Consider the following 27411-nt stretch of genomic DNA (forward strand, 5'->3'; position numbering starts at 1 on the left):
GATCTGCAGTCCAAACTTTTCCGTTGATACTCCACTGCTGTTTTTGTTTTTTTAATGCAAGGTCTTGAACAAAAAACTCAATATCTACTTGAAATGATTTATTTGCTTTACGTAAAATACACTTTTTCCGGTTTTGTAGATAGTATTCTGTGGCCGTAGAGTGCTAAAATAGCTTTATAGGTCTTCAACCGCGTCTGATCAAGATGTGAACAATCGATTTGTAATTTTGACCAAAACAGTTAAAAAGCTTAAACATAGCGTACTATCTGAAAGAGACACGTTAGTGATAGATTCCTTACCTTAGAATATACCCAGGCGTCAGACTGGATCCGGAAACTTTTGCGTAGCAGTACCCTTGCGCGTCGGTAGGCGTCGTCTGCGGCTCCGTGTCCATCGTCGGCGCCGTGATGATGTCGTCTGAGTACTTAGACGCCGCCTCCGCGTGCTGACATCAGTTCTTCTTTTTTCCACGCCAGCAAGCGCAGATCTGGAAAAAGCAGTAACCCTTAGTCAATTTTTGACTAACTTTTTTGGATCATTTTTGATAATTTCTCGAAGTCTTACGACTCCGATTGGTGCCGTAGGGATGCCTAGTTTAAAGCACTGTGAGGATTGCGACCGCACGATGTCGGTCACGGATCCTCACCACCTGTGCCTAACTTGTCTAGGCGTCGACCACGACGACAAGGCCTGCTCCGACTGCCGGGCCCTCTCTTCGAAAGCCAGGTGGGAGCGGTACCGCAGGCGACTCGAACTCTGGCAGTCGGCCCCGCGCCGTGAGAGGTCCTGGTCCCACATGGAGGTCGAGGGACAGGTCGCGGGCTCAGAGCCACCACAGTTACGAGAGTCGGCACCACTCCTTCGGGTCTAAGTCGTCGTCGGGTAAGAAGCACAAGAAGTCGAAGAGGCGTCATCGCTCTTCTGACTCCCCGACGCTCGCACGATGCGGCCGGGGGTTCGGGTGACACCGCCCACACTGCTCCTTCGGAGTCTCGGCGCCGGAGGAGATCGAGCGCTTCCTCATGGCCATGAGGTCCCTCTCTCCTCCGACGGGCTCCGCGGCGCCTTCGGGCCCAGCGGACCCGTCTGGGGCCCCTAGCGGGTCGGGGGTTTCGGCCCCGACGCAGTCGGGTGTTTCGGCCCAGACGCCGCCGGCGCCTTCGGGCCCGGCGCCGCAGGGCCCCACAGTCCCGACACTGCCGGCGCCTTCCTGCCCGGTGCCACAGGGTCAAGCGGTCCCGACTACGCCGGCGCCTTTGGGCCCGGTGCCGCGGGACCCCACTGGACCTTCTTCGGGATCTGGATCGTCGCCGGTGGACCTTAAGACCCCCCCCCCCCCCCGGCGCTATTTCTCGTGATAAGGACGAGACGCTACGATCCAATTATGGAGTAGCCATAACCAAGTTGACTGCCTCTGTCGATAGATGGACTTAAAGCTAGTCTTTCTCACCCCTGAGGCGGAAGCCGGGGGTTCTGCATAATTATTTTAAAACGTGTGCCTTATTCCTCTGTTTTCATACTTTGAAACTTTTGTACTTTTAAAATACCAGACCCCTTTAGAACATTACCGCGCATTACGTGGGCGCCATACTGGAGGTAGGAAGGGTGGCGCTCTAGTAGCTGGACGCCTCCCGCCCTCCCAGGCTTCATAAACAGCGCGAGATCGCTCGCGCATTGACCTAAAGCTAGTCTTTCTCACCCCTGAGGCGGAAGCCGGGGGTTCTGCATAATTATTTTAAAACGTGTGCCTTATTCCTCTGTTTTCATACTTTGAAACTTTTGTACTTTTAAAATACCAGACCCCTTTAGAACATTATAGCGCATTACGTGGGCGCCATACTGGAGGTAGGAAGGGTGGCGCTCTAGTAGCTGGACGCCTCCCACCCTCCTCTAAACTGGATAAAAACAGACGCCCATCCCGTCCGCGCAGCGGGCGCGCCGGCGGCGTGCCGGAGGCGCGCCAGAGGCAAGCCCGTCTGCGCCCGTCCGCGCCAGTCCCGCGCCTAGCGCCATACCCCCTGCCCCGCTCAGTACCGAAAGGATCACTTATACGCCTGCTCAAATACGGATGTGGAAGGCAGGATATATGACATCTTGCGCCAAACACAATCCCGAGGATCTACATGAACGAACTGAAATTGGGTGTAGGGACTGTAAATCCTCTGTACCGCTTTTCAATAACAAATCCAGCCATTGTACTAATGATGCCAACAAACCCCCTAAAATATCCATTTTTCTTGTTAACGCTCGCTCCCTGGCCTGTCACAGGCAAGATATAGCCGATCTAATAGTGGACCAGGCAATAGACATCCTTTTTGTAACGGAAACATGGATGGATGATTCATCCGAACCCGATCTACAAGTAGCAGTACCAGACGGCTACAAGGTGTTTAGGAGGGATAGGCAGGGGGAAAAAAGAGGAGGAGGCTTGGCAATTATTAGCCGAGACATCTTTCCAGTTAGAATCTCTCCCATGCCATCGCTAGCCTGCGAGGCGTTACAGTTTACTATCTACCTAAACCCCTCACACAACCTTAAAGGAGTACTTATATATAGACCTCCTGGTCCTCGCGCAGAGTTTCTCTCCTCTTTCACTTCTTGGATAGAACCACTAGCCATTGAGGATTACTTTATTGTATTGGGAGACCTAAATTTTCACTTAGATAAGACAGATGAAGCTGACACTCAAGCCCTTTTAGCTGAATGTCACACGTTGGGTCTATACCAACACATAAAGGCTCCCACCCACGGAGCTGGACACACTCTGGATGCTATATTCTCTAACATCAATGAGTTGGAGGTTTCCAACATATTACCTTTGACATGGACAGATCATCATGCCATAGGCTGTCGCCTACCGAGCAAACGAATCAACCTTGCTAAACAAGCTTCCTCTCAGGACAAATTTAGAGTGTGGAAGGACATCAACTATGATACCTTCAGGAAGTCTCTGACCAATACTCGCCCCGAAACCCAGCCTAATCCTACTGAAGCAGTAGATCAGTTTCTTAACTGGGTGGGCAATGCAGTGGAAAAACACGCCCCACTAAAAACTATTTCGAAAAATAGACAAGTGCCATCTGCACCGTGGTATTCAGAGACCCTTAGAAAACAAAAACAGATCTGCAGACATGAGGAAAAAATATGGCGAAAAACCTATGACAACATGAGTAAAACCAAGTATAAAAATGAATTAGCAATTTACAAAAACATGATTCATGAGGAAAAAAAAAAAAGATATTTTGAGCAACAAATCGAAAAGTCGAAAAATTCAAGCCGACAACTATTTGAAGTAGTCAAGACATTGTCAGGAAGAGCGCCTGACTTGAGTCCCCCCCCAAACACAGGAATTTTGCAACAATTTGGCAAGCTTCTTTTACTCAAAAGTTAATGACATCTATTCCGAATTCTCGGTGACTGCACCTAATACCACCAAGCAACTAAAACAACCAAAAAAAATCCCGGATTGCTCATTTGCTAAATTCAGGGACGTAACGAAGGAAGAGATAATGGATATCATGAGACAGGTAAAAACCGGCTCTTCCTTAGATCCTTGCCCCCCAAAAATTCTTTCTCCAATTATAGACTTGGTAAGTGAAGTTATCACTCCAATATGTAACGCCATGTTCCATGCTGGCATCTTCCCAGATAAGCTAAAAAATACTTTATTGAAACCCCTCCTTAAAAAAAGTGGATTAGAGAAAACAACTCTCAAAAATTACAGACCCATCGCTAGCCTGCCTTTTCTGGCCAAGGTTGTGGAAAGAGCCATGAACAGCCAATTGGCTGAGTATATAGAACAGAACAGTCTCCTGGACGAGTCCCAGTTCTGATTTCGCAAACTCCATGGAACCGAGACCGCTCTTATAAAGGCTGCCGATGATATAAGAACCATCAGAGACCAAGGAGGAACAGCGATATTGGTCCTACTGGACCTCTCGGCAGCCTTTGACACGGTCAATCATACAGTTCTGATTGACCGTGTCGAGGAGATGGGCATCTGCTCATTAGCCAAAGAGCTCTTAGCCTCTTTCCTCTCGAACAGGACGCAGGCAGTGACTTTGGGCGTATTTCAATCCACCGAACTCGCCCTCCCATGCGGCGTTCCGCAAGGCTCATCCCTAAGTCCGACACTTTTTAACATCTATGTGTCGGACTTAGCTAGGGTAATTAAGAACTACCGGATGAGCCTTACATCTTACGCCGACGACACCCAATTGGTGATCGCGATCAAGAACGACGGCGAAGAAGTATCTGCCAGCTTCCAGGAAGGTATGATAGCTATTAAGGATTGGATGACCGAGAACTGTTTGCGCCTCAACTCAGACAAAACGGAGGTAATGATCTTCGGAAAATTATCCCCACACTGGTCAAATAAGTGGTGGCCAACCTCGCTTGGAGCCCCCCCAGAGCCGGTACACAAAGTTAGAAATCTGGGAGTTGTCTTTGACGACAACCTCAGTTTCGCTAACCATGCCAACCAGGTAGCGTCCTCTGCTTTCTACAAGCTTAAGATTATCAGAAAAATATTGCCTTTTTTACCCGAGAGTACAAGGAAAACAGTGGTGACTTCCTTAGTACTCTCGTCCCTCGACTATTGTAATGGACTCTTTGTAAATGCGCAGGCAAAGGTGGTGGCCAAACTGCAGCTCATTCAAAATGCTGCGGCAAGGCTGCTAGCAGGCATCCCCAGATTCCAGTCGACCAAACAGGCAATAAGAAACTTTCATTGGTTAACGGTGAGGAATCGCATCAGATTCAAGACCCTGTGTCTCGCCTATAAAGCTCTCAAAGGTCAAGGCCCAGTGTTTCTTAAACAGAAATTATGTTACTATCTCCCGAAAAGATCGCTTCGATCGGAACAGAGACTTCTTCTGGTGGTGCCTCGAACCAGGACTGTTAAATGGGGCGATCGATGCTTCATTAACTCCGCAGCCAAACTCTGGAACACGCTTCCAATGGAATTAAAATCGGCACCTTCACTAATCCAATTTAGAAAACTTGTAAAAACATGGCTATTTGACCAATAACTGTCCAATACCTCTCTTCACAAGGTAGACTGCATGATTAAATGAGATTGCCAGCTTAAGTCGCAGCGCCGAGACACCCACGGGTATTTGTTGCGCTTTAGAAATGTTTAAAATAAATAAATAAATAAATAAATCACGCTGCCACTCTCCATGGCTGGGAGTGCTTCACTCATAAAAATGGTGATATTGCCCCGCTTTCTGTACCTTTTTCTTAATATCCCCTACTACCCTGGTGCTTTTTTCTTCAAGACACTCCGTACGGAGCTGCGCAGGCTTTTCTGGGGTGGCAACTCTCCCCGCTTAAAGTGGTCGACACTGACCCTTCCCTACGACCAGGGAGGATTCGATGTCCCCGATTTTGAAACATACTATCAGTGCGCGCAGGCGCATTTTGCCTACCACTGGATGGCTCCTACTCCCTTCATGCCGCATATAGCGGTGGAAGACTGGATTGTGCACCCACTCCCGCTCAACGGCCTGCTACACTGTCTTGAGACATCCATCACCACATCGAATACCTCGGTCTACTGCACATTAGATGCATGGCGCCGTATTGCTAGGCGACTGTTATGCCCGCTGCCCTACTCCCCCAGACTACCGCTCACCTACCATCCACAACTTTCCTTGTTATCAGAACTGGGATTCCGTCAACTCTGTGATAAACTACTTGTCACCTGCTGGGGTGATCTGTTTCACGAGAATCATTTCAAGTCAGCTGACCTATTTTTTAAAACGCATGAGCATACTCCCCTTGAACTCTTTTACTATATTCGGCTACGTACGGGGATGTGTGACATCCTGCCCGACTACCCTGATGAGCCTGAGATCCTGCCACCGCTGCACTTCCTCTTGGGATCGCAAGACGGGACCCACTTGGTCTCTGGGCTCTACCGCCAGATCTGCGGTGCTGCTCCAGAGCAGGTCTCCGCTGCCTGGCTACACTGGTCCGCTGAACATGCCATCGATATCTCAGATGACCAGTGGAAACACTGCTGTACACTGACTTCCCGCATCTCTGCCAGCTGCAGATTGAAAATTATTAATTATAAATTCCTTCAGAGGATATATTACACGCCGGTCCGGAAGTATAGATTCGGGTTGGCTGATAATGATCGTTGTGAGCGTTGTCGCGCCGACCATGCTGATTTTCTTCACCTGGCATGGGCTTGCCCCCAGATCGCTCGCTACTGGCGACAGGTGATGGAGGCCATTGCGGAGATGGTGGGGGAGGAGATCCCTGCTGACCCTCTGATAGCCATCCTCGGATACACGATGCAATTGCCTAGAGATTGCAGAAAATTCGTTGACACAGCTTTGCTCTTGGCCAAGCGGCGTGTTGCGTGCCGCTGGAGCAGGGGAAGGGCGCCCAAGTTCAAGGACTGGCTTTACGGATTTGACATATTGCCAGGATCAGCATGCCACCTTTGCTGAGCTGCTACCTCTCTCGTGTCGGCCCAGGGATATTTGAGATCCTCTGGTGCAATACCTGCTCAGGCGGTCAAACGATGACGCGCAATCGGGCGACTTACCTGTCACTCCTCAGCACCCTGAGCTCTCTCCCAGAACTTAACCTATAGCTCCTGATGTGGCTTTCAGCCCTCCCTCTCTATATATGCCCTCCTACCCCCACGGACTCCCTGGTGATGTGGGCTGCCCTGCCTCGATCGATCTGCCCCCTTCTCCTCTCTGAGCATGTACACCCTCTCTCGCAATCACAACACGATTTCACACCTCTGGCGGGCGACATCCCGAGACACCCTGCGCTTTCCTAGGTTGGAACTCTACTGACTTCTACAGCACTGGGATGGAAGTTCTGGGCACAATTTCCCCCACACGCCTCTACCTGCCCGGACTACCATAGTACACCACTATCACTCATCACTACTACATGGTCATGCACTGCCTCTTTGTTGTTACCTCGTTGGGATGTTTTGGTTCCTGTTCTACAAACTACAAAAAAAAGAGAGAATCTTCACTCGCTCAAAAAAATCTGTTCGACTGCTGCTCATCCTTACTTGTCCTACATCACCGGATGCGGAACCAGCGTCGTATATGTCTGTAATGTGCCGCCGGGCCCCTGGGATGCCGGCTTCTAGGCTGTGTATTGTTCATCTTCTCCTGCTGTCGGCCTCCGGGTTGTAGGCGACCCAAGCTGTGTACCATACTCTGTTTACTCCAATAAAGCAGATTTGAACCCCCAAAAAAAAACTCATCGGAGTGGGTTTCACCCATAGTTTTAGTCCGCAAACCGGACAAAAAGGTGAGGTTGTGTGTGGATTTAAGAGCACTAAACACTGGAATTATTGTGGACTGTCACCAATTACCAAATATAAATGAGGTAGTTTCGATGTTAGAAGGTGCCAAGCTATTCCCTACATTAGACTTGAGATCAGCCTACCTTCAGGTTCCATTGACAGAGGATTCGAAAGTGTTAACAGCATTTATAACTTCACAGGGACTATACCAGTACACAAGAATGCCCTTTGGCTTGGCCTCAGCGGCGTCGGTTTTACAGAGAATCAGGTTTAATATTTTCAGGGACATTGATAATTTTATAAAATGCTTTCAGGACGATATTTAGATTTTTTCAGCAAATGATCAAGATCATCTTAAACATTTGTCTGAAGTATGTTAGAGGTGAAAAAAAATGGTTTGACACTGAAAGCTCAGAAATGCAAAATGTTTAAGAAGAATGTAGAATACTTGGGTCCTACCCCCACATGTGATGGTGTTGTACCAAAAAAATTAATGTTAATGGCATTTTAGAATCTCCGTCTCCCAAGAACAAAGAGCAATTATCCTTTGCGGGGATATGTGAATACTACTCTAAGTTTGTGACCAATTTTGCTACAAAAATGGAGCTGTTGAAATAACGGTTAAGACAGAGTACTGTGTTTGAATGGACAGAAGTGCAACAACATGCATTTAATGACATCAAACACGATATTGTAAACACGCCCACCTCAAGACCATTTTGAATGAAGAAACACTGTATCATCACAGTTGATGCCAGCCTATATGGAATTGGAGGGGTGTTGTCGTAAAAAAGCAGAAATGAAGAGTGGAATGTCTATTTTGCATCAAGAACTTTTAAATGAAACTGAGAGGCGTTCTGCTGTCATAGAGAATGACTTACTTGCATGTGTGTGGGCAGTAGAGCATTATAGAAATTACATTTGGGGGTCCAGTTTTACGTTAAGGACAGCTCATAAACCTTTAGTAAATATCCTTTCTCCTGGTGGAGTTTGGAATTCCACCGAAAAATTGCCAGATTAACGTCAAGGTTACAAGAACATTATTTCAATACAGAATTTGTCCTGGGGGAAAAAATGTTACGGCTGACTTTGTTGCGTCAGCCATGTGAATTTGAATCTAAAAAAAAAATGATGATGATTTAGACGTTGTCACTACGATTCAGGATGTGGTATTTGGAGCTTTTGCTGATATCTCAGAGGAAACATGGAAAGACAGTGGAAAAAATGCTTTGTTATGGCAAATGGTCAAGAGGAATATGGTGGAAGGCTTGCCTAAAAAAAATAATGTTTCTGAAGAACTTATGCCTATTTTTAAGGTGTCAGAGGAACTAAAATTGGATGGTGATTTTATTTATAAAAGTGGAAAATGTGTACCACCATTTGGTGTGAGACATCATTCCTAAATTAGCTCATAATTCTCATCCAGGGATTTCTGCAATGAAACGCTTGATAAGTTACTTCTGGTGGCCGGGAATGGATCGCATGGCAGACCGTGTGGTTAGAGAATGTGAGGTTTGTTGTTCGAGTGATAAAATGCTTAGAGTCAATGTTTCCCCTTTTAAGAGTGTGGAGTGGCCAGAGGAACCTTGGAAGAAATTAGCATTAGTCCTTTTATGAATTTACCATTGGATTCACGCTATGCTTTGATGGATTACCACTCCGTGACCAGAAGTTAAGTTAGCGCCGATGGCTACCATTAATAAAGTGTTGGATTTTTTTAAGGAAGTGTTTGCTAGGGAAGGTTGTCCCTCAGTCATTGTTACTGATAATGGGGTACAACTTATTTCTAAATGACACGGAGGAATATCTTAAATGTCACAGTATAAAACACATTACCACATCGTTATATGCACCACATGAGAATGGTGGCTTCGGTTTTGACCCACTCCTCCCCGTCCGACATGCTCACACCTCCCGGTTACCTGAGCCCTGCTTTCGACAACACTTAGCTGGACACCTGCACTAACCTCTTCATATGACCACCAACACCCTCCTCTGAGAAACGTGTGGGGCGAACTAAAAATGCACACTTTGCCACCTGCCCCGTTTAAAGGCTTGTCCTTCTTATACTGTCACCAACTGTCCAACAAGACCCCAAACTCCCTCTATGTTGCATGCATTGAAGATACTCTCATTAAACACAAAGGGACTCAACCAACCATTCAAACGCAAAGTTGTGGCGTACTGCTTCCACAAACCAAAAGGGTTATCATCCCCTTTTTTTATTTTTTTATTTTATTATCCATCAGTTTGATACCGTAAACACATGTAGCACAGAATAACAAATCAAATGGCTTTCTTCAGAACACACCCAAAAAAAAGAGCACAGAGAAATAAAAATGTATTAACAATATTTAAAAAATGTTTGGATGATTGCAGACAGTAACCTAGAATTACATATCGTAGACAATGCATCTTCTAGTCCCACTAAAGACTCGACCACACCCTTTCAAATTGTGCCCTTAGGCGTGGACCCCTAGCTTTAGCCAAGGCCAATTCCATTTCATAAACCCCCCAAAATGTTTGAATCCATGCCCGAGCAATGCATAAACGAGCACAAACTTTAATAAGCGAAACTAGAGATTTTGTTAGATTACCCGGATCTGATACTACCCCCAATAAAATGTCTTTCTCAGTTAGTTGGATATCATAGCCTGATAGTTGAACCAGCTCCTGGGTTACATCAACCCAAAACTTATTTAGCTTTGGACATGTAACAAACGTGTGCCGGAGATCAGCTGCATATTCTTGACACTTCGGGCAGCGTGACTTTACACAAGCATGGGTCATGGCTCACTTTGAGATGACCTCTGGGGTATAGTACAACATAAACATAATCCGATGTTGCTGTGACTTCAAGTTAACTGAGGTAACTGCAGTATTTATTATAGCCAACGATTCATACATTTCCTCATGTGTAATATTCATTTCAAAAGTCCAGTTCAGTTTAGCTACAATCTGTATACCATAGTCACTAGCGGCCGCAAAACAATTCTGATAGAATTTTCCTATACAGACCAAGCCTGAAATTTGAAAAAATGCAAATAATACCTCAGTTGAGCTGGGTAGGGCTAATAAGCCCTCTCTGTGAATAAAATAATCCCAGACTTGTAAGTACCTAAAGAACGAATTATGTGAAACTCCAAATTCTTCTTTCAGTGATGCAAATGATCTAAAACCTTGCTCATCAGAAAGCTGTGTTATACCACAGCGTTGCCACCCTCTCCCCACAGAATCAGAAAATATTTCAGACCATCTTGGATTTTCCCAAAGAATTGTATATTCCTGCAGTTCAGGCAATGTATAGGCCTTGCATATGTCTTGCCATATCCAGGCAAAATGTCTGACTACCTTGAACTGAACCATCTTATAATAATTAGGGTCATTCGTCTTGTACATTAGAAACCCCGTGTTTGGGCCACAGGCCAGCTGATATGCAAACCAAATCCTACCTGGACCAGGCCAATTGAGAAGGCTCTGAATCCGACTTACAAAAGCAGCATGGTAGTAAGTAAGCTTTAAAGTCTTGGAGTTTGAAACCACCTTGTTCGTATGTTATCTTAATATACCTAAGAGCTCTCCTTGCCCTTCTATAACCCCATATCAAACTGCCTACAGCACTCTCAAGCCGCTTAAAGACTGGGGAGCCCTCAATGGAATAGTGCGAAACCGGTACAATAACTTCGTAAGGATGTTCATTTTTACAGCATTCCACTTCCCAATAATGCTAAGTACTAACTTATGCCAGCTACGTATATTTGCAACAACCTCCAACTGAGATCTAGAGATGACTTTAGCCCCCAAAGCCACTCGGTTGAAGGCTTTCTCTGCGTCCAACATCAGCATCCTGTTCTGCTGGTTAAAGTGGCCAGAGACATCGAATGCAGCAATAGCTGTGTTTGTGAGCAGCTGGGTCTCGACCCGGGAAAAAACCATGTTGTTGTTCAGATACTAGAAGATAGATCATGGGGGCTAGATGGGAGGGGAGAATTTTTGATAAGATTTTAGCGTCTGCATTGATTAAAGATAATGGACGATATGAGCCCTATCCACTACAGGTTTCCCCTTTTTAGGAAAAACAATGTTAGTTATATTCCAGGAGGAAGGTGCATCCCCACCTTGCTTTATTTTATTAGCCAGCTCAAGCAGGACAGGAACCAATATAATCCTTAAAAGTTTTATAAAACTCGAGAGGAATAGTATCCTCGCCTACTGCTTTGCCTGAAGGTAGTGCACTTATTGCTGCGTTTATTTCTATTTATCAACATTTTTGTGCAATTGTTCGGATTTAAGTGGATCCAAAATAGGCATTGCGCTTTTTTGTATGTAATCCATAGCTATTTGCTGATTAAAGCATGCTGAATCGCTATAAAGCTCAGCATAAAATAACATAAATTGTTCTATTATATCTTGGGATTTGGTATGAACTAAACCATCTGCTCCTTTAATTTGCTTAATATGTCATTTAGCCCTCTGATCGGCTAACTGATAGGCCAAAACCCGTCCAACCCTTTCTCTGTATTCGTATTGTCTGGTTTTAAACTTATGAAAACTGTTAGCTACTCTGTCCCTTAGTCTTCTCCTGAGCTTTGCTCTTAATTCGATAAGCTGATAATAAATCAAGGACTCCCTAGTGTCCCTCAAGGCAATATCTCTAGCATGTAGTTACTCTAAATCTAAATACTGCCTATGCTCATTTTCTACTGAGCTTGCATTTATCCAATTCTGTTTGATAATGCCTTCAAACAGTCCCAAACTATAGCACAAGATGCAGTATGTTTATTATTCTCTATGTATTCCCTCAGCGTTCCTTGCATGTAATTTAAATAGCCGGGTTACTAAGGAGGTGCCTGGGAAACGAAAATTCCTTTGCTAGCTCTTTCACCCCCAAGCTGAAGTTGAACTGTCAGCATAATAGGGTTATGGTCCGATGTGACTTTCAGGCAAACCTCCATGGAAAAGTTTTCTAACATGGCTTTATTAGTAAAAATCATATTCATTCTAGAATACTGTGTATGCGGATTTGATAAAAGTATAGCCTGGTATTGTAGGGCATAATTTTCTCCAAGCCTCCTCCAATTGATGTATATAAAGTAGATCAAATATGCCCTCGTCTGAGACATTCGGACTCGTTCTACAGTATTCGTGGTGTATATTTTTTTTATCTAAAGTACAATTAAAGTCTCCCATAACTATAAGTTCCCCTGCCCATTCCAACAATTCAGAACACAAAAAAGAGATGACCTCTGGGCAGTCCATATTGGGACCATAAACCATACATATCGTAACCTTACACCCAAAAATCAAAAGTTGAGCAATTGCCCATTTTCCTTTAGAGTCGGCCAAAGTACGTAACACTGTGACTGTGCATTGTTTAGACTTCAATAGGGCCACCCCTCGAATAGACACTGATTGTAAGGTGCACACAAGTAACTCATAACCAAGTTGTTTAAAGAGGGTTCTGTCCTTAAAGGCCAAGTGTGTTTCAGCATGGCCGACTATTTGAGGTTTAAATACCTTAAGTTCTTCTGCTACCAATCTTCTTTTACTGACCTGATTGAACCCAGATACATTCCCGCACATAAATTTAACACACAGCATTGTGCAAAATTTGTAAGTTCTGACTAGTCTCCATCCCCCAAAATAAGTTTCTTACTCCTGTGCTCTGTCTGTCTCCTTTTTTTTTTTACTGTGCTCTGGCTATTTATCCGCCTCACTCCCTGGCATCCCCCCCACCTACTGAGCCAGAAAAAATGACCATAATTGGCCATGCAACAATTTCCACTCATCCCCCACCCTTCCAACCCCCCACCCCGTATCTAAGAAAAGTAATCGCCCCCTTCCTTGCTGCCATGGAGTGACAGCATACAGAAGACTCCACCCTTACCCACACCCCCGAAAGCTCTAATGAGCCCACCGCATCCCAGCCACTCCACCCCCGGATGATCATTGAAAAAAAAAAAAGAGAGCAAGAAAGACAAATCTTAACAGTACTGTGAAAAGCAAAAAGCGAGAAAGCTTAGACACATAGTTTGGAACGGTTTGTCATTTATCCCATAACATTTTTTACTACCATTAAACATCAAGTCAATCTTTGACGGTAGGCTGCCACTTAAAGAGTGCCTGTTTAGCCTCCTGCTTGTTGAAAAAAAATGTGTACGACCATCCTCAATAATTTTTAGGTGGGCCCGCTCCTGTTAGAAAACCTGTGAGCACACCACTTACAAGGGATCCATAAGTTGACGAAACTGCCATCTGTTGTCCATAGTCGATTTGCAAAGGTCTGAGCGCACAAAGATAGACATAGTATCCGCTTTGACAGGAGCAGATGGACGCACCTTGAACTAAATTGCTTGGCGAAGCAGGAAGTTGCCCAAAAACACAAGTATATAGGCCTTGCAAAATTAGATCTGGCTTGGCTACTTTGTGAGAGAAATAAAGGTAATGTATGTGCTTGGTGAACCTGTGTGTCCGTGTCCCAGTCTGCTAGATCGGGGAAAGCTTTTTGTAAAAGATTTACAATGAATGCCCGTGGTTCAGAGCCTTCCCTGCCTTCTGGAATTCCAAAAATCCTCCGGTTCTGACGCCGCTGCCGGTTTTTAAGGTCTTCAATCTTTAGTTGCATAGTAAACATTTGGGATTCTTGTGATTTTACCATGTTAAAAGTATGGGTGTTGACCACCTCTACGGCTGCCACCCGTTGTTGAAGATCAGAAACCTCAGAAGATAGCTGAGAGACCTTGATGATCACTTCTGACAGAACTTGCTTGATCTCAGTACTGTCAACCTTGGCTTGCTGATAAGTCTTGAGCTGCAGCTCTCTGTATGGCGAGCACCTGCATAATTCTGGAAAGTAAAGGTTCCTCATCCTCGTGATCTCTAGCAGCATGCTGGGTATGCTTGGCGTTGCTTGCTCTTCCTCTTTCTTTTATAGGCGTTCTTGAGGAAAATACTGTTGAGGGTATGGTGGGAGAAAGTGTAAGATTATAAAAGTAGGAGATGTGGTGTCTGTAGCTTGTACTGTCTCCGTAACTGTTGCCATTTGGAAAGAACCTTGACCTCCACCATTAAACCCGTTTTGTAAACTGCACTGTCCATCCAGGTCCTCGACGCCCATACAGGCAGTTAAAGGAGCCTCAGATGTTTGCTGCTGGTTCTAGGCATTCATTGTCTGTTGTAACAGTTAAATTATTACCAGGATTCCCCGTATTAGATAGCCTAGAAATAATGGATTTTACTTTGCCTTTTCAAGAAACCCATTTCCGCAGAGGGCTCACCCTTGAACCGGCCTTTGCAGAACTTGCTGTTCCCTTAAGACGTCCCAGCACCTCTGTAAGCTGTGTCTTGGCTCCAGCGCCCCGGCATTTACCACCTTTGCCTGCCCACACTGTTTTAGGGCCTTTTCCTTTGGCAGCTCTCCCTCCCTCGGGGGTACTGTTTTTTGGACTGTTGGTAACCCCTACTTCATTATTGGAACTAGACATATTATCCCCCGTGCAACAGCATTGAAGGGATGATCTGAGCATTAATGCTGTCCAGTTTTTAAGGCACTATGGATCCCATTGCCCTTTAGATCACTGGTCCGCTCCTTGTAAATACCATTCTTGCAATTCTCGCCCACCATGCTGAAGCAAGTGCTCAATGACTTGACGTTCAACTGCTTCAGATTTAGCATAGAGTCCCTTATAGTCGACCCATTGGGCTCTGAAGTCTGACCAATATTAACCATAACGGTGTCAACAAGGCAGGAAGCTGGATCAAGCACTTTCTCGTAAACGGGTTCCGTCGCGATTGACTCTGGGACTTTGCTGGGGGTGCAGTGCTGCTGCCAAGAGTTGGATTGATAGAGACAGTAGGCGTTGTAGACATAGCAGGATCTTCCACACTCCCCCAGCCCTCCTGTACAGCAGCATTCAGTACTTCGGCCATTTGAAGACCCGGGATGGGGATCTCTGAACCACAGGATCGGAGAAGCACCGTTGCCCTCCCAGAGCGCAAAAGTTTTAAAATTGGCTTCCCCACCTGACGGCCCCCTGCAAAGCCAGGGCCTGAATTGCATAAGTTTCATGCGCCTCCAAGTGTTGTCTCGCTTGGCTGCGTTTCTCCTGGTGGTAGTAAGTCACTATAATCTCTGCCGCCCTTCTGTGCCTCCGCGACATCCATAGCTTCTGCGGCATCCCCAGCTTCCATCCGCACCTCTGCTCGTCCTAGTCAGGTGGTTCGTGGCAGAGCCATTCCCTTCTCCAAGTTGGCACTCAACTGCATAAGTGCTTCCCTACAGCTGCTTCGCGTCCACCCGTTACAACCGGCTCTCCGCAATTGCGGGGGCGGTAGCAGCAGCGATAGTAGTAGAGTTGAAAACAACCTCGCTGCTCGGACGCCGTACACCGCTATGCTTGATTGTACGATCCGGCACATCCAACACAACAAATGCGGCCAAATGCAGCCACGGACGTTGGCTTTTAGAAATGCTCCTCCTCCCCCCCCCCTGTCCCCCCCGCCCTTTACTCGGTTTGGGGAAAACCAAGATGGCGGATTAACTCCACTCCAGGAGGACGCCTACCACTACCCTCTTCCCGGAGCCTGTTTGAGCCGCCGCTATTCCCATTTGCCGCAGTCACCAATGGTGCTATGAGAAACGATGAGGCTTTAGCAGAGAAATCGACAAAAGCAATCTTTAAAGCGGTAGGGTTTTCATCCTCTACATGAAACCCACTTCAAATCTATCAATTATTATTATTATTTTTTGAACTTATAAAGCGCACATCTACCCCCAACGGAGGTGTCCCGGTGCTAGCGGAGAGAGGAGAAGAAGAGGACCGATTGAGTTTTCAAGCTACTGTATTCTAGGGGAGACTAAAAAGCCAGGTCTTCAAGGACTAACGGAAAATGGATTCAGATTTGGCCTTTCTAATGTGTTCAGGCAAAGAGTTCCACAAAGTTGCAGTTTTAACGGAGAAGGACCGTCCTCCTATTCTGGAGTTAGAAAAACGAGGGATAACAAGGCGTTCAAGATAGTTTGATCTTAGGGTCCCTGATTGATGGTATTTACAAACTCTTTCTCCGGTATTGATGGCCTATATCATTAAGTGCCCTGTAGCCCAGAGTTAGTGCCTTGAATTCAGTTCTCCTTCTAACAGGCATCCAGTGGAGGCTGCGTAGATGAGGAGAAATGTGATGCCTCATCAGAACATTTCTGATAAGCCTGGCTGCCGCATTTTGTACAGTCTGCAGTTTCCTGACCATATATGCTGGCACACCCACATACAGACTGTTAGCGTAGTCAGGTTGTAACGTGATCAGCGCATGGACTGTTGTTTTCCTGCAGATCATGGGTAGTAAGTGAAGGAATCTCTGTAGGGCCCTCATCTTCAAAAAACAGAACGAGGAGACAAGGGCTATCTGGGTCTTGCATGGCAATGTGGTATCCATTTTGAAACCCAGGTTCCTTAACCAACAGCACTGGGAGGGGAGGGGGATTGAGCTCTGCAGGCCACCAGAGATCCGATAAAGGGGGAGGGCTGATTAAAAAAACTGTACCTCTGTTTTTTCTGTGTTCAACTTTAGGCATTTAGTTGTCATCCATGCTGAAATGTCCATGACATTGCTTAAAGTTTGAAAAAGTGGCCTCCGAATGATCTTGGAAAGAAAACACAAGCTGCGTGCCATCAGCATAGGAGATAACATCAACACTGTATTGCTTTACCGGAGGGGCGAGGGGGGCCAGATAAACATTACAGAGGGTCGGTCTAAGAGCCGAACCCGGAGGTACTCCACAAATCAGAGGGCGAGAAGTGGAAGTATATGGTATCATCCGAATTCTCTGGGAGCGTCCTTCAAGAAAGGAACTAAACAAGGCTAAGGTGGTCCCTGTCACTCCCAACTGTCTGAGCCTGTCTAAGAGGATCTTGTGTGAGACAGTATCGAATGCCGCTGACAAGTCTAATAACACCAGCATTGCGAAGCTCCCCCTATCCATTGTCTCCCGGATAGTTTCTGCTACTTCGAGTAGCGCTGTTTCACTACTGTATCCTGCTCTGAATCCAGACTGAGTATCGTGAAGTAGTTTATTAGATTCAAGAAACTTCAATAGTTTTTTCTGAACTTCTTTTTCAAGAATCTTAGCTGGTGCTGGCAGGAGGGAGATCGATCTGAAATGTTTCAATATTACAGGGTCTGCATGCTCCTTCTTGAGGATTTCTGGAACCAGAGCTGTTTTTCAAATGCTTGTATAGATGCCCGTTTCCAGTGAGGTATTCCATAGTTTGTGTAGAGCAGGATTGACCAGAGGTGCTAGCATTTTAAAAAACCTGGCCAGGCATGGGTTAAGTGGAGACCCGGATTTAGTCATTTCCAACTACTTAAAATATGTTTCCGGGTCAAGAGGACTAAATTCTGACCATGTATTTGTTGAGGAGGGGAGAGACGATTGAGTGTTTGAAAGTACTATCTCAGGAAATGTGGCATAAATGTCTTGGATATTTTCCTGGAAAAAGACTGAAAGATCCTCTAAGAGAGTGGCAGAAGGGATTATAGTGCTTTTCATAGTTTATGGTTTAATAAACCCTTGGACAATATTAAAAACTTCCCTAGTAGAATTGTCCGATGCTTTGATTTGATTAGCTATGTGGTCCCTAATAGTATTACTTTTTAATTTGTGAAATAGTTTTATTGCTTTCCTGTATATACTTTTTGCCTTAGGATTGTAGCTTTGGCACCACAACCGCTCACATTTTTTGCAGCAGCTTTTTTCAGAGCGGAGTTTTTGTGTGAACCAAGGGGCGAGGGTTTGTTTCTAGCCAATTTTGTTACTTTCATGGGGGCTATTTTGTCTAGGTCTGAAGAGACCCAGTTGTTGAAGATTACAGCGTCACTGTTCGGGTCTTCGGTAGATATATAGAGGGGGTATTTGCGAATACCGGGCCTAGTACTTCAGGAGTAACTCTCCCCCAGTCTCTTCGGGGTTCATGTTAGAGTTTCCTAACATTGTGTTTAGAGGGGGTAGTTAGATGGAAAGGAATGAGGCTGTGGTCTGACCATATAAGGGCAATTGGGTCCTCAGTTGTTGTTAAAGTGGGATGTTGGAAAAGATGAGGTCCAGCGTATGGCCAGCCATGTGTTTGGGTTTGTGGACCAGTTGTTTAAGGTTCAATCCTGTCAATGTCTCTGCTAGTTGGGTGGCCATACGACATCGACCATTGTCCATATGGATATTGAAATCGCCCAAGACTATGAAGTGGGTATATTTTGTGAGAGATCAGCGATCCTGTCGCATATTTCCCATAACTCAGCGGGCTTAGATAAGGTGGCCTGTAGATCAACATTCCCGCAATAGTGAAGGTGGGGGAGATTGTAATATTAAAGGACAATGCTTCCAACAGGTCAGTATGTTCAACCTTTGTGTGAAATCTCCCATTTGTTACTTATGATTATTGCAAGACCACCCCCCACTTTATTACCCACCCTATTTTATAGCCACTCGGGGTGGCCATCATGATATTGGGGTTAGAGCTCTCTGTCAACCAGGTTGCCGTCAGGAAAATAAGATCCCAAGTATTAGATTCTAGCAAGAGCCAAATATTATCTGAATGCTTTGGCAGAAATAGGCAATTGATTAGACGGGCTTTAATTTTGTTAATTGAACTATTGCTAGAGATTAGTAATTCACAAAGTGTAGTATCTTAGTTGGCCTAACACTTTTTACCCAGGTCCTCTTTATTAAACTTAAAAGAACAGGACTTGCAGCTGAATTCCAGGCTATGTAGCTCATATTCTATTGAGCAAGGGTCATAACAGGTCTGCCTAGGGCATACTATTTAGTTAAGCTCAAGAATTTGTGCACTAGATAACATTGATCTTGTATTTGGTTGGGTCAGAGCAGCATTGCTGGTGCTGTTCGTGGACTGGTGCAGACGGGCTTGCCCTTGCGCGTCCGCTCCGCGTCTGCATGTATTCTAAGTAGCTTACCTTCCCTCCTGCTTCCTGCCTGGGCCCGCCTCCTCTAGCCGCCTCCCTCCACACAAACTGACTTCTGCGGTGGACCGGGGATTTGGTGAGGTTGAGCCTTAAAGGTAAAGTGCGCTGCTAGTGCCTTGATATTGCTCAGTGCTAAAATCAGTTTTAAAACACTTTAAACAATTTAAAAACAAGTTAAAATCTGCCCCAAGTGCAATTCCCCAAATGTGCAGCGTGCTCTCAATGCTATCGCTTCAGTATCTCCTGATGCCTACTTATCTCCATGAGGCAACATTTTACAGCCCTTGGATTTTTGATGTTGCCATCTCTCTGGCCCTGCATAGAAAGAATGGAGTAGTAACGCTAATCTCGAAAAAATCGGACATCTCAATCGTCTCACACACCCACGATCAAGCGGGCAGATGCCTCCTCTCCAAGATGAAACAAGCATTTGCAATGCAATAGGTCTCGCAGCATTAAAGTTTGAGTTATTGGCATTGTGTATGACAATGCGTTGCATAAAATTTTTAGCAAACTTTGAATTGGTGAGCAGTTTGAGTGTGTGCAAGAGAATGCTGTTGCTCACAGCTGTTATTATTCACCCAGCTCTAATGATGCACCTCACCACAGGGCTGACGCAGTTATTATTCACAAAGCTCTGATGATGCACCTCAGGCACGGGCTCATAGCTGTTATTATTCACACAGGTCTGATGATGCACCTCACGCACGGGGCTGACACAGTTATTATTCACACAGCTCTGATGATGCACCTCAGGCACGGGCTCACAGCTGTTATTATTCACACAGCTCTGATGATGCACCTCCGGCACAGGCTCGCAGCTGTCATTATTCACACAGCTCTGATGATGCACCTGTCCCCCCCCAGAAATGTTGTCTCCTACGCCCCTGTTAATGTGTATGAAGCAGGGTACTAGTATATGCAAATGCAGCCGATGGAGCGTAGCTTGCTCATTTCAAAACCTTCTTGTTGGTTGAAATCTACAGATTATTCTGCAGGTGTAGGCTCCCCGAGGAGCTGAGTGCGTATGAGAAGCTCTCACGTAACGGCGCATGACACTGTGCTTGCCTGGATTTCACTGGATCCCCAGCGTGCATCGACTCTGTCCCAAGAGGCGTTTCCCAGCCGAGTTCAAACTCTTCCGGTATTGGGTGGACTCCTCCCTCGCTATAGGCTCCCCTAAGTTCAGCCCTTATTTCGTCACAGAGCGCATTTCCCAGCACCTGCCACTCAACTGACAGGAGTGGCTGAAGCCCGCCTCCCTCTAAATATCAGACCAGAGCAGCTGCACGCTGAGCCATTTAGTGCTCACCATCCTCTTGCAGTACATGCGTTTCGCTTCATTTTAGGGTGGGTCGTGGGTATGCTACAAGATATTGAGTTGGTAAACAAAAACATGCCTTCAGCCTGTCATCCTATAAATGGCCTATCGCTGCCCCAATATTTCCACAGATGTCAGGCAATAATACACGACAAGTTTGTATTCAGATGCCCGCGGAGGAACGGTTGAAGGAAGTGCTATAACATAACACCCACGTCCCAGGCCTCCCTAAAAGTAAAGACAAACGCGAGAGGCTGGTGAACGGTTAAAGCAGCTTGGCTCTGTGTGCTGCTGCACGGTCTGATTATTCCGAGGGAAGCGGACAGCAGACACTCCTGTCCGCGAGGAGCAGGGGCTAGGAAGATAGATCGCTGTGAGGAAGTCAGAACTGCACGAAAGAATTTAGCAAGGAGCCGCCTCCTAGGCTAGCACCGGTGCAGCCGGGATCCAGGAAGGTAAAGTGTCACGCGCCTTTACATGAGTGTATCCCAGATAAAGAGCTCATCGAAGAGCTTGGCAATGCAGCAAAGAAAACTAGCTGCGGACTAGTCAACAAATTAAAGCTGACAGAGCCGACCCAGTGGTCCGTTTTGGAGTAGTTTCGGGAGAAATTATGGCGACATCCACCACTGCTTCTCTTCACAGATTCATTGTGTGAAATGCGCCATTTACTCAAAAGGTTTTAAGTGGTTTATCGAAACTGAAGGAGATGGCTTACCCAAAGGCCCATAAACAGGGATGCTAACATATCCCGTGTACTAAAAGTATTTTACTGGCACACAATCCTGCATGACTGACTGTGGTAGAAAGACTGAGCCTTTTTCCGTGCTGGATCTGTCCCTAATAAATCCTGCACTGGCTCTTAATTTGAGTTCAATAGAAACCAGTAATTTTCAAAGGTATTGCATTTGCATATTAACTAAAGTCAGTGGAATATTTAGATTGCGGAAATACTTTCCACATAGAAACTACTGTTTACACGCCAATCCACCAAGCTGTAAAGAAAGACATTGCTGCGAACCCATATCTGCCATAATTTAAAATTCATTTAATTAACCTAGTTAGTAAATCTTCCTCAAACCCCCTTTTAGCCATTCTTTCTGCTTTCCAATTGATATCCACTTCTGTCCATAACAAACAGTGCATATTTAGTTTGCAGATTTAGGGCAGGACTTTGTTCCTTGTAGTACCTTGCAGGCTTTCCAGAAATCTAGCTTAAATATATTTTAATATACCCTGGATTTGTAATCCCAAATGAAAACATTATCTTAATAAATGTAAAGACAGAAGTGTCACATGAGCCTTGCAGTAATAACAAGGGGTTTCACGGCTCAAATGGCAGTCTGCGTCGTCCGGCGGCGGCGGAGGAGAGGGCGGGGAGGGGTGCTGTGACGTCAGCCTCGTTCTCGGAGTCCATTGGCCCCGGCCTCGGATCTTCCACGCGCTGGAAGGCGGACATAATTCACGGTGACGCAGGGCTCTCCCTCGGGCGGAGCCCCGCTGAGCCTACAGAACACCGGACTGGCTGTAAGTGGGACGGGGGGCGGTGCGCTTGTGTGTGCGAGCGTGTGTGTGTGCGACGGGGGAGCGTGTGTGTGTGTGCGCGCGACGGGGGTCTCTGTATGTGTGCGTGCATGTATGTGCGCTCGTGTGTGTGTGCGCATGCTTGCAGGGGGAAGTGTGCCTGTGTATGTATGCGCTTCCCAGGAGACAGACACAGCGAGCGCGTTCGAGCGTGCGTGGCTTGCGCCGATCTCCTTTTGCGAGATGCGCGCGGCCAGGTGCTGTCTCCTGGGAAGCAGACTCCGTAACAATAGATCTCGGCGAAGACAGCGCTTACGCGCTGTATCGCTACGAGACCTAAAAAACATTTATTCGACCGCCAACATTTGGTTGCTGGCCAACTTCTCCCAAATCGACACAGTTAGGACTGTTGGTCTTGGAATCTTTTTTGTTTCTGCTTTTGAAAGGAAGGTGGCTTGATTGTATTCCTTGCAGACTGATCAAAGCACTCCTTTCCTGAAGACTGTTTAAAAGTCTTCCACTTTGATAACCTATATTTTTTTAAGAATCTTTTTTGAAGAGGAATGTTTTCAGTCTTTAAAAAGACAATGCAATTTATCTGCAGATCTCACACAAATAACATGAAAACTTCAAATAGCATTTTTAAAGCTGTTGATATCTGGGAGCATTGTCTGTGTTCCAGACATAGATTGCATCTTGGGACCACAGATTCCCTACTTGCAAGAGCTGTAGATCTCACAGCGTTGAAAGATATATCCAAAGGCAACTCCACCTGGTGTTCCATTGCTTCCAATAAATCAGAACACTCAGTTCCATCTTGGAATCCTCTAAATAAAGTTTTGAAGCCTTTGATTAAAGATAGAGCAATATAGGCCCTATACACCTACCTGCTCGCATAGCTAAATGAGATCCAGAGATAACATTGATCTTATCGGGGAGGTCCTTCCAAATATTCTCCTCTGTTATTAAAGACCTGACCACCAAACAGGCAACCAGTGAATCAATATGGTTATTACCTGGCAAAAGAATGTCAATTTTTTTCCAGAGGAGATAATTTCGGTATAAATTTTGAAAGGGGCGATTTTATCTGGATCATCTCCAGCACAAACGGATGCATTGAGAGCTCATCATTAACTTTCTTCTGAAACTGGAGCAGCACTGACTCCTTAAAAGCAGAGGGCTTCTCAAAAGGATCAAACTCCATGTTTTCTCTAACATACTCACTCTTTTGTTCAGGTGTGGTGTAGGTATTATATGAGTCTGGAGTAACATCTGAAGCTGAAAGCACATCGCCTACAGGCCTCTTGATGGATTCTGAATCATCTTTGTGAAATTCTTTCAAGGTATTGAAGCAATTCTTATCTTCTCCTCCGTAGTTTCGCTTGTGCCCTTGCTATGTCTTTAGAGCGAAAGAGAGAAGATACTAGAGGTGCAGGGAGACCCTGAAGATCTGGAGGGTGAGGGAGACACATATCTCTTCTTGGAAGAATTTTTAACCATAATGAGGAATGAAAAACTTAAGGGCCCGTATGAACAGTCAGAAAACAGCAAAATGAACCACCAAAGACCAAACTGCAATCCTAAACAGAGCACACATTTAACCGAGCATTCTTCACAGTAAACAAACGATTAAGGAGACACGCTCCAAAAACTAAAGTTTGAACCTGCGCTGATTCCCCATCCACCATGCATGCGAAAGCATAGCTCCACCTCCTCTAGCATCCTGGATGTTGACGAGGAAGGAGCCTACATTTTGCTGAACCCGCAATATTGCCCCACGCAGTACGTTCAGAAATCTATCTGGCAAGCAAAGAGTTCCTCCCCATAATGGCGCACTCCTCCTATAAATCCTTAAAAAGACAACTCTTGCCTCCCTTGTGCCGCTTACTCGTCGTAGTCCTGTAAACAGGAAAAAGAACAGGGGGGTTCTGGGAACACTAGCCTTTAGCACACTCGAGGGAGGTTGGGGTTTCATTTATGGAATTTCCCTATGCTTTTTCTTGCCATTGAGGTGGGTCACTTAAATTGTAATGACTGTCACTAAGACGAGAGATGTAGAGGTAATGCATACTTACTGACACAGAAAGAAAAGGTATTTAGTATATGGCCTCGAAAAAAGAGGCAAAACAAACAGGCAACTATAATTTAATGAAAGCACAGCCATTTGGCTGCAAAATAAATCACAAACAATGCTTACGAAAACAGCAAACATTTCCAAGATGAAAACATGCAGGATTATGACCAAATTAATATTTAAAGAGCAGTTGTGGTCACAAACTTCACGATCTGAGCACCATTCCAACAGAGTTTGTCACAGCTGGCTAAGAGAGGGTGATCGTGTGTTAGAGGCGATGGGTGTCACCTGACCACCGCAAGCAAACCAATCACTTAGTGAGTGCTTGCCAAAACTAAAAAGAGATAGGACTCTCACTAGTTTCCACAGGCAGGAAGGGGATCAAAGAGGTCATAGGAAGAGTATCGAGAGCATGGCAGATGAATAGGAGGCACACCAGAGGGGGTAAACACTGAACAAAGGAAACTCCTTGTCGGTCAGCAGTTAGCCCTGGAAAAAAAAGGCAATATTATCACAGAACTTGGTATACTAATACAGACAATGAAACGTAAATTAAAAATATTAGGCTGTACTCCATCACACAGTACACTATTTAAACAGCGTGAAGGAAAACCGTGTGAAAGCAAAATGAATCTGCAAGGATCACCTCCGCAAGCAAGTCATCGCACCCACCTCATACTCTAGACACCATTCTAAGATGGCTGGAAGCTTCAGGCTGAACTATAGTGATCAGGGCGGGAGGTACAATCAAGGGGGTCACCTGGCAGCAAGCGGGCCAATCAACAGGCGAGGGTCTACAAAACTAAAAAAATGAGGTCTGCTGCTGACACGGAGGACGCTACTGCGCGCGCACTCCTAAAAACGAAACCTATGGTGGGGGCGGGACTTCCGTTTTGTGAAGCCCGCGCCCACGGAGTGCCTGGAGGAGCAGTGGTGCCCGAGGGAGAGCCCCGCGGTCGGAGGCTGCACAAGTCCGGAGTGCCGGTGAGCGGGGAAGGGGGGGATGCCTGTATGTGTGCGTGTGTCTGTGTGTGCGACGGGGGGGGGGGGGGATGTCTCTTCGTGCGTGTATGTGTGCTTGTGTATGTGTGTGCGCATGCGTGCAGGGGGAGGTGTGCCTGTGTGTGTACGCTTCCCAGGAGACAGCCACGGCGAGCGCATTCGCGCGCGCGTGGCCTGCGCCGATCGCCTTTTGCGAGATGCGCGCGCCAGGTGCTGTCTCCTGGGAAGCAGAGTCAGCAACAAAAGATCTCTGGCGAGACACAGCGCTAACGCGCTGTGTTTTCGCTACGAGACATAAAAACAGGATTTAGAATAATACATTGGAAACATTTATGCACCAAATGACAATTTCTCAGACTTCTGGAGGGACCTAGACAAACATCTCTCGGACATCCCAGAAAACCTGGGTAGTGTTCTATGTGGGGACTTTAATCTACCCATGGATGGTTATTTAGACAAGATTTCAGCTCACAAGATAATAGCTGATAGAGCGTACAAACAAATGATATCCTGCTGTAAAAATAACAATCTAGTGGATATCTGGCTACTTCGTAACCCCACCGGGAATGATTATACCTTCTACTCCTCACCCCACTACTCCTTAAAACAAATAGATTATATCATGGTAAGTAGCTTGTTGCTTCACCTCTCCCACTCCCCGAAGATGGAGCCCCTAGTGATCTCTGATCGCATGTGTCTCAATTCAAATAACATTCAATGGCCCTGCACTTCCACCTGGCCAATGGTGCCTGAACAACGACCTTTTAGACAATCCAAACAATATTGATAGATAGAGATGGCCATTACCAACTAACTTCAAAGAAAACGCCCCAAATGATGCATCACCCACGATACGCTGGGACTCCCTCAAGGCCATATTAAGGGGGACACGGATACATATCACAGCTGCTAAAAATAAGGTAATCTTGCACTGCTTCAAAGAGCTAAATCTATCCATCCAAAACCTAAGCACTCAACTCAGACAAACCAAAGGCTCGACTCATCTTTCCAAACTGCACACAGAACAGTATGAATATAATAACGTTTTGAGTCAGAGAGCCCTAAAATGGAATGACGTGATCAAAGCAGGTAGACTATGTAACAATAACAAAGCAGGTTAATCCCTCATAAACTATCTAAAAACAGATCTCTTTTATTGGCCATAAGAAACCCAGATGGGATGGTCAACACATCCACCTCAGGCCTACGTGATGCCTTTAAAAAGTGCTATGCAGATCTTTGCAATTCCAATTTACTGATTTGATGGTGGTGCAGCTTCCTAATTGAATGGACTGTTGCTTCTGTTTTCCCAAGATCTTATAGAAAATGTAGTTTTTTGTTAAAATCTTCGATGTTAAAGGTTTATGGGAATAAAAAGTGAAGAGAGACAAGCCTGATCCTCACCTCCAGGTCCTGACATGGAATTCAACGTACCTGACTTGGTGTCAGTGTCTTTTGGCTGTGGTAACCAATTGGCGTCAAGACTTGGTCATGCCCCTCCCTAACCACGCAGCCGCACTTTAAAGGATTGTAGGTGTAGCTACATTATCGCCGCCGCAGCTTGGACCCGCCCAGCAGCCTTTGAGGTTCACCGTGGCACCTGTACTCAACTTAAGGTCTCATTTGGTTGCCATAATTGGAGAGACTTGGAGGTTGAAGTATTTTATTGTGGTTAGTTTTTTCCCCTTCTTTTTCTTGAAGTTTTATATATCACAAATTTGACCCAAAATCAGTGATCAGAGCGCTTTACAGTGGCGTTACAGGAGGACACATTTGTTTTTGTTAGGTACGGGGAGATGAAGTGATTTTCCGAGACTCTAACCTGGTTCCCCAGATTTTAAGTCCACCGCCCTAACCGTTAGGCTACATCCTCTAGGCCAGCGTAGTTGAAATGTTCCCCGGGGCGTAGTCTACAGAGGAAATAAAAATCGGGTGGAATTTTAACACTACATTGCTAAGAAGTCATGCCAAAGACACCTAACAAAAAAGCTTCTGAAAAGCTATGAGCCCCCTTTTTCTCCCACAGGTTCAAGGCCATTGTCCTGTTAAGTGTGGATGTCAGCAGCAGCCGGGTCCTACAAAGGATCTTGCCTTCCGGCAGAACGGCTGATTGTGAGCCAGGAAGTGCCAAACCAGGCCCATTACTGGAAAATAGCTCTCCTCCATGAATACCTGTGCTCAGCAGTAGGTCACGTTCAGACTGGGGTTTCTGTGCTCTCTGCTTAGAGT

General features: G+C 45.8%; 1 protein-coding gene across 8 annotated transcripts in view; it reads left to right on the plus strand.

Moving 5' to 3' along the window:
* MARK2 (microtubule affinity regulating kinase 2) overlaps positions 1-27411 on the plus strand; it is a 632043-nt gene that overhangs the window by 73023 nt on the left and 531609 nt on the right. The window lies entirely within an intron of this gene.

The sequence above is a fragment of the Lissotriton vulgaris genome, unplaced genomic scaffold (assembly GCF_964263255.1).
Source record: "Lissotriton vulgaris unplaced genomic scaffold, aLisVul1.2 SCAFFOLD_667, whole genome shotgun sequence".
In the NCBI taxonomy this organism is placed as follows: Eukaryota; Metazoa; Chordata; class Amphibia; order Caudata; family Salamandridae; genus Lissotriton; species Lissotriton vulgaris.